The 7,567-nt window shown below is 42.9% G+C and overlaps 1 protein-coding gene across 2 annotated transcripts in view; it reads right to left on the minus strand.

Moving 5' to 3' along the window:
• Positions 1-7,567, minus strand: part of UVRAG (UV radiation resistance associated) — a 100,558-nt gene that overhangs the window by 13,590 nt on the left and 79,401 nt on the right. The gene's annotated exons all lie outside the window — the stretch shown is intronic.

Consider the following 7,567-nt stretch of genomic DNA (forward strand, 5'->3'; position numbering starts at 1 on the left):
TCAATAGAATGGCCTAACTGCTTATCAAATATTATCTAAGGCATTTAGATAAAAGTAAATATACATGAAGGACTTTGGAGATCAGCCACCTAAGAGTTCATTGCCTGGGCTCCTTCCACAGTTACTGGAGAAAGAAAACGAGCACTGGAGAGAAGGGTGGGTAATACCCTATCGAGAGCCTTTTACAATCAGTGGGATGGTCACCCTCTCGAGATGCCTCCTCTCTTGACCACAAGGCCAACCTCTGCAACTAGTTTAGGCCAAGTGACGAGTGCCTAGAAGGCAAACATGAGAAGATGGATCGCTCTCTGTATACTTTTAAGTAGAACGATGGTCACAGTCTTGCAGGCAAGTAAAAGAAAACCAAAATGGCTGTAGGTACAGAGGGTTAGGCAGTTAAGTCAAGGGGCTTTTTCCTGGTCCATCACCTCCCTCCAGGTGAGAATGAGAAGTCAAACTGAGGTTTTGGTTCAAAAGTAATGTTTACAGAGAGGCACAGAGCTCATAAATACTAGGTTGCTATTAATCTTCATGAAAACAAGCAGCTGATGGAGGGTCTATTCCATCTGCATTTTCCTTGAGGAAAAGGCTGCACTGTTACCACAATTCATAGCACTGCATCAAGGCAAAGCGTAGAGGAAGAGGTGCTTTATCAGTTTCACAGCTCATGGGATTAATAAAATATATATATATTAAAAAAAAAAAAAAACCAAAAAGCAAGTCACATTAGAAAACTATCATCCAATTGCCCAGAAACTTTAGAGACTGTAAAGTATCATCACCAGTGAAAAGAGTTTGGCTTGCGGGAGCATAGCCCTTTACTCTAAGGTACAACCTTGACCTGAATTACTAGGGCTGAGCTGGTTCAGCTTCCAGCCACAATTACTTGGTCAATCTTCTGAGACAGCAAACAGATGGGGACACCTGCCCGAGAAGAACGGCCTGCGACTAGTGGAGTATAAAAGCCGATTTGATGAACTGTCGTCGGGCCTTAACGACTTTTAGTCATCAAGTTGGATCAGTCTAGAACTGGTTACATATAGGCATAGGCCAAATTGCTATCAGGAAGCAGGATTTCTAAATTAAAAAGAAAAAAGAAGAGAAACATCAGATTTATTGGACATTACAGATAAGAGAATTACATCATCACCGATCTCACTGTTTCAATTGCATCCAAAACCTCAAATGCCAATTCGTAATAGTCTAAACTTCAGCTGTAAGGTTTTACTGCCAGCAAAACTACAAAGTAGCTGTTTTCTCCCCAAAATATTAGTTTTCGCTAGTCAATAATTAGTCCATTTGGGCATTCTTACAGACCTAAGGCTCAAGACACAGACGCCGGGCTGTAAACAGGCGAGAGAAAGCGATTGAAGTAGGACACAAACATTTCTAAAGTTATTTTCTCAGTGACCAGATTCTGGTTGTAATCTGTTTGCAGTTTTGATAAAAAGAAAGAGTTTCTTCAGTCAGATTCACTTGTGATTATTTAATCTGTCTGCAAGGGGCTCAGAGAAACTGTAAAGCAGTATGAGAGACAGAATACAATTCACAGCCTCAAATATGTATCTTTTCCTCCCCACAAAATGTTTCCTCTGAGGAACATTACTGGATCACAGCTGGTCAAAATACTAAATCTTGATTGTCTGGCCAAAAGCCAAAATCCACAGCTACAGCTCTTTGGTATGAGAATACTTTAAAAAAAAAAAAAAAAAAAACTTAAACACCATTTGATCTTTTTTGTTGCAAACTATGACCTCATGGCAGTAAGAACACTAAATGAAGGTGTTTAAGTTGGTTTATAGCCATCTGAAATGTTTGAAGCTCCAAGAGCAGCTCCGAGCCAATATCATGTCAACTGTGCTAAAAAGCAATAATAGTTTCTCACCTTCTTGGAGATTACTGGTTAAATAACGCACAATAGTGACAGGGCTGCAAAGGGAGGCTGCCAATACGAAGTTAAGGTGAAACGGCGTCTTTTGGCAGCTACGAAATTCTGACACACGCTTTAAAAAAAAAAAACTTCATAAATTAAGCTACCAGAGGGTTGTGTTTTTTTGTTTTTTTTGTTTTTTTTTTTTAACTCAAATGTTAAGTTTTAGCCTCCTCTTGAATCTAGCAGCATATGAATCAAGACATACCTTCAAAACACGAATTTAAGCCCTGGCACGCAAGTGTTTTTGGGTAAGGCTTTTAAATGCAGGCTCAAAAGGCCATCTCCCTGACTACAGCCAAGACTTTCGAAAGGAATATCTCCTATTTGCCAGCATTAGATAAGCCTATTGTCTGATCTAGTCTAGGAAAAAACCTCCTCCTCACCAGCCTGCTCAAGTTTGCAGTGTGCTCTTTACTTGCCATTAATAACCACAAATACCATCCCTCAAAAGTTGCCCAGAGTAAATCAAGCTGAAGAATAGGAGAGAAAATGAGTCTCCTGATGTAACGCGACCATGATCTAAAGAGCCTGACTTGTGAAAGACAAATCCGACCACGCAAAAAGGAATAAAAACAATGTTCAAAATGTACGGACTACGTGTAAGTAGAGACTTGGTGTCTCTCAAAAGCTGGAATAAATTATTTTTCTTTTGAGTATGCAGTTTAAGAGAAAAACTGCATAGGGCCTTCTGCATCAGCAAAAGCTAGTCTTAAAAATGAGCCGCTTTTCTGGAAGCCGGTGAGACTCTGGGACTAAAGAGCTGGAAACAGAGAGGATTATTCCCGAAAGATTTGGGGGACCACAACTGGGAGAGAGTCTAAGTCAACAACAACTTCGGCTCATCATCTTTCACCTTAAGAGTCAACGTCCAGATTTAATACCAGAAAAATAAGTTTTCGCAGTTCTGTAGCCTCCATAACAGTGTGTGCGGGAACCAACAGATCTGTCTTGATTTTGTCTATGTACAGTACAAATAATATTTTGCAGCAGGGGTGAGGGGGAAGAAAAGTAAACACAGCAGAATATAGGTGCCAGGAGAGATATGAAGAGGGAAGCAGAGCTTGTAGACCTGCAAGCTTGCTGCAATAAATCACGCATGTTGGGATGTGAAAACATGTATTAATCATTTAAGTGTCATGCCTGAGAAACCAAAACACCACAAATCTCACCAGGCAGAGGGATCCAGCAGCAACGCAATTAAACCTTGATGTACAGGCACCGGCCTCCGCAGACCTTCGACGAGGCCAAGGGCTGCTCCAGAGCTCCAGGCAAGAACAACGGAGTTCACGAAAGCCCAAAGCTGAGACTTTAAAGACAATTGCCAAAATTGCTCTGATAGAATTATGAAATGGGTGGGCTCTTCTACAAAAGCTGTGGGGTTGGTTGGTTTGTTTTTAATGTGAAGCGGTAAAGAAACTGGTTTGTATTCCAATCTGAACGGATGCTTATCAGAGAAAGAGGTTAAGGCTGATATAACCATGTATTTCAGTTACCCTGAGTAACCAGGAGGTTCAATTCCGTTCCAGAATGTAAAGAAATACAAATGTCTCTAAATAAAAGCAAAAATGAGGGCGACACATGGGCTAGGAGTTAAAACCAGTCCTGCTCAAAAAGAAACTAAGTACAGTGTAAGTGTTGTTCTTTACCAGTGTGATTACGATTTGACAGAACCTCAATTCAGCAAAACCCAGCTACAGCACTAAGAAAGGAAACTGAAGACCAGCAACAAAACCAAACCAACCAGCGCAAGTGAATCTGTAGATAAGAAAAACCCGTCGCTGGCTCATATGTTCCTGCTCTCATCCTGCAAACGAAGGATAACCTGGAAATACTTTACTGACTACGGTCTGTGGCAGAGGGTATCCGATGACTTACCTACAGTATCCCAAAAGCAAAAAATTCCTTCAAATCTTCATTTTAACAGCTGGTGGCTTTTATGCTTGTTTAAATATATGTAATCAGATATTATCCACAAGACAGTGGGCATCTGTACTCTGCTATGTATGTGCTCAACTGCAATGCCCGATTATGAAAGTCTAGCCAGTTTTCCCCTTGAGCTCGACTCCCTGTAAAGCCTCATTTCCATTTATATTATTAGGAAGTACTAAGAAGCATTGTTTAGAATCATTAGCCTTAAAAAAAAAAAAGTTAAAAATGAATAACTATTCATACACGTTGTGGAGGTGAGAAGGAAATGAGGCATAGGCATTCATGGGGGGGTGGGGGGAAAGGAGGGAATGTGATACTCCCGGAGAACTACGCTTAATATTCCTACATGTTTTGAAATATTATCCAGCCAAAAAGTGTGTTTTGTCTTGCTAATGTGTATCACCTATAGGAAAAAAAGAAACAAACCTGGTTGTATGATGGCAAAACCTCTACGGCATAACTAAAGCTTCTATTATCAGTTCTTCAAAGCCAGCACACACCAGGAGGGAAGAACAGACACCTACACTTGGAAAACAATTCCCATTGAACACGTCCCAGAGTCGTCCACCTCTGCTTACTCAAGATGCAAGGAGACATCCACGACCTGCAGCCCTCCCACCCCACTGATGAGTGCACACAAATGCTGCAGAAGTCACTGTTTAGGTATTTTGGCCCTTCATTTGCAGATTTGCTTAGGGGACCACACATCACCTTAGGTTGTTTATAGCACAGCGATGGACACCCCCCTCCCTACAACTGCCTGAGAGGAGGGGGGAGCTGGGGGGGGCAGGCTCTGCTCCCAGGGAACGGGCGAGGGGAAACAGCCTCAAGTTGGGGCCAGGGCAGGGTGAGGTTATATATCAGGAAAAATTCCTTCCCCAAAAGGGTTGTCAAGCACTGGAAGGGGCTGCCCAGGGAGGTGGTCGAGTCCCTACTCCTGGAGGGATTTAACAGCCGGGCAGATGAGGTGCTGAGGGCCAGGGTTTGGGGGTGGGATGGCAGGGGTAGGGGAACGGTTGGGCTGGGGGAGCTTAAAGGGCTTTTCCAACCTAAACGATTCAATGATTTTATGAAAACTCACGGTAATATTTTCCCCACAAAGAAAGCTTTTCTTTAAGCATCTTGCTAGGGGATAAGAAGAAAAGCAGGGAGAATCTTTCCAGCTGTGCCTGAAGTTACTGACAGAATAAAACTGCACAAAAGCTTCCTTTTCTCAGGGCCTGTTTACTTCCACGTGTTTTGCTGGCTGAGTTGAATTTCCATCAGGCAACACTTTTTACGGTATTGCTCAAAACTGACACTTTTTCTACTCCTGCATTTGTTTCCCTTTGCCAAGACTCTCCTCCCAAAGTAAGTGATTTGGCCACTAGCTTAGAGCTCACATGGATCAGCATTTCTGTGCAAGGAATAAAAGATAAGAAAGGCCAAGAGTGACAGGGAAATAAGGGCTGGAAATATCTGTGGCAGGACAACGTTCCATAGGATTTTCATCACTATTACCCACTGCAGTATAACTTTTGTCCCAAAGGTTTGATACACCCAGCTGTGCTGCTCTGAGGCACTAACCCTGTTTGAAGCCCGCTCTTACAATTTTCAAATGGAGCAAGAACAAAAAGCTTGGGTTTGGTTTTGCATAAAAGGACGCGTGATCACATGCTGCCCTTAGAACCCACATGACGTTCTTCCCATGGTCTACAATATTGCAGGGGGCAAAAGAAAAAAAAAAAAAAAAAAGATACTTTTAGAGCTTAACAACATTTTAGGACCCTACTAAAATCCAGCGATAAGAACCCTGTTGGAATAGTAAAATCAGAGTTTGCCCGCTGTTATTTAACCTAAGACTTTTTAATCGTGTAATGCTTTTTCCACATTAATTTCAGAAAGGTATTTCCATCACCAGAAAAATTCACCGTACGCTCTGCATGTCATGCAGAACATGAGAAGAGACATTCCACTAACAGAGGCTTTGCTACTTCTGCTGGTTTAACATGAAAGGAATTCAGATATAACACGAATAGCTAAAAAGCTTTAACTCCACTGTTAAAGAAGGGCCAGTGCCACAGCATTTAGTGTCATTTCCCATCAGATTGAAAAACTGGTTCAAGCTGGGTTTTGAGACTCACCTAAAATCCATATACTACTCCAAAACCATGAAGGTTTGGCTATTCGTGTCTTGTAGTTCATTATCTTACTAGGAAGAAGTAGCTTCCTTTAGGAAGACGGGAAGCAGGCTTTCACCTCAATTTAGCATAATATGTGCCAAAAGAAATTATTTCTCAGATCAACTGAAGCAGTGAAGGAGTCCATATCCACCGCCAGAGCATCTGGCAGCAAAACCTGGGGGGGGTTAGTTCATACTGGATGGTATTTTCAATACCTTGGAGTACCCAGGGCATCTGCATGAGGCTGGGTACGACACCGGGACCACACAAGACCTGTGCAGCTTTGGGGTAGTGAATAATTAACCTAGGGAGCCTAAAGCAGCACATTGCTAAGTTTGGGTGGGATTCAGGCACCCAGAGATGAGAATGGATGACAAAATAACCGCTTAAGGTAAGAGGCTGCAGGAGCGCATGGAATCCAAAGAACATAAATTAAAAAATGAGAATACAAGGCACCCAACACCTGCAGAGGCGTTGCTAGTGAATTACCTTCCACATTTCTAAAGTTTATCTCAGTGGGTTTAAGGAGAACTGGTCAAGCCTCATGCTCAAACAACTGCTGCAAGGTAAGCCTACACCAACTTTAGTCTTATAACATAGAAACCAGTCTGCTTTGATTTCCCACACAGTGGAGAGTGAGTCTGGATCCTCCAGAGCGCATCAGAGCAGAAGCATCAAGAATTTCCCTGGAAGATTACTACAACCTGCCGTTACTCACCAATACAGCTTCCTATTCAGCAACAACACTTAACATGCAACAGCTATTCTCATTAGCAGCAATTATACTCAACACAAGTTGTGCTGATTATTCCCATGCAGCTCACCTGAATTACCTGGGCTATCGTAATACCAAAGGCAGATCTGCTACCAACCCTTATCATAAGAGAACGATTAATTCACCTCCCTTTAGTGAAGAACATTGCTTTTCAGTCTTCCCTCATGACCCCCACTCGTGCAAGAAGTGCTGCGGGCCCATCACATGGATGATATTAAAAGGGCAGAAGAAAACAGTAGAATATTGTGGACATCTTTGTGCCCATTTTCAAAAAGGGTAGAAAGGAAGACCCTGGGAACTACCGACCTGTCAGCCTCACCTCTGTGCCCGGGAAGATCATGGAACACATCCTTCTAGAAGCTATGCTAAGGCACATGGAGGCCAGGGAGGTAATTCGAGATAGCCAGCATGGCTTCACCAAGGGCAAGTCCTGCCTGACGAACCTAGTGGCTTTCTATGATGGTGTGACAGCATCAGTGGACAAGGGAAAACCAACAGACGTCATCTGTCTGGACTTCTGCAAAGCCTTTGACACGGTCCCCCACAACATCCTTCTCTCTAAATTGGAAAGCTATGGATTTGATGGGTGGACTGTTCGGTGGATAAGGAACTGGCTGGATGGTCGCATCCAGAGGGTAGTGGTCAATGGCTCGATGTCTGGATGGAGACCAGTGACAAGTGGTGTCCCTTAGGGGTCCATACCGGGACTGGTGCTGTTTAATGTTTTCATCAATGACTTAGACAGCGAGATCGAGTGCACCCTCAGCA

This window comes from Egretta garzetta, unplaced genomic scaffold, assembly GCF_000687185.1.
Source record: "Egretta garzetta isolate BGI_Z169 unplaced genomic scaffold, ASM68718v1 scaffold323, whole genome shotgun sequence".
In the NCBI taxonomy this organism is placed as follows: Eukaryota; Metazoa; Chordata; class Aves; order Pelecaniformes; family Ardeidae; genus Egretta; species Egretta garzetta.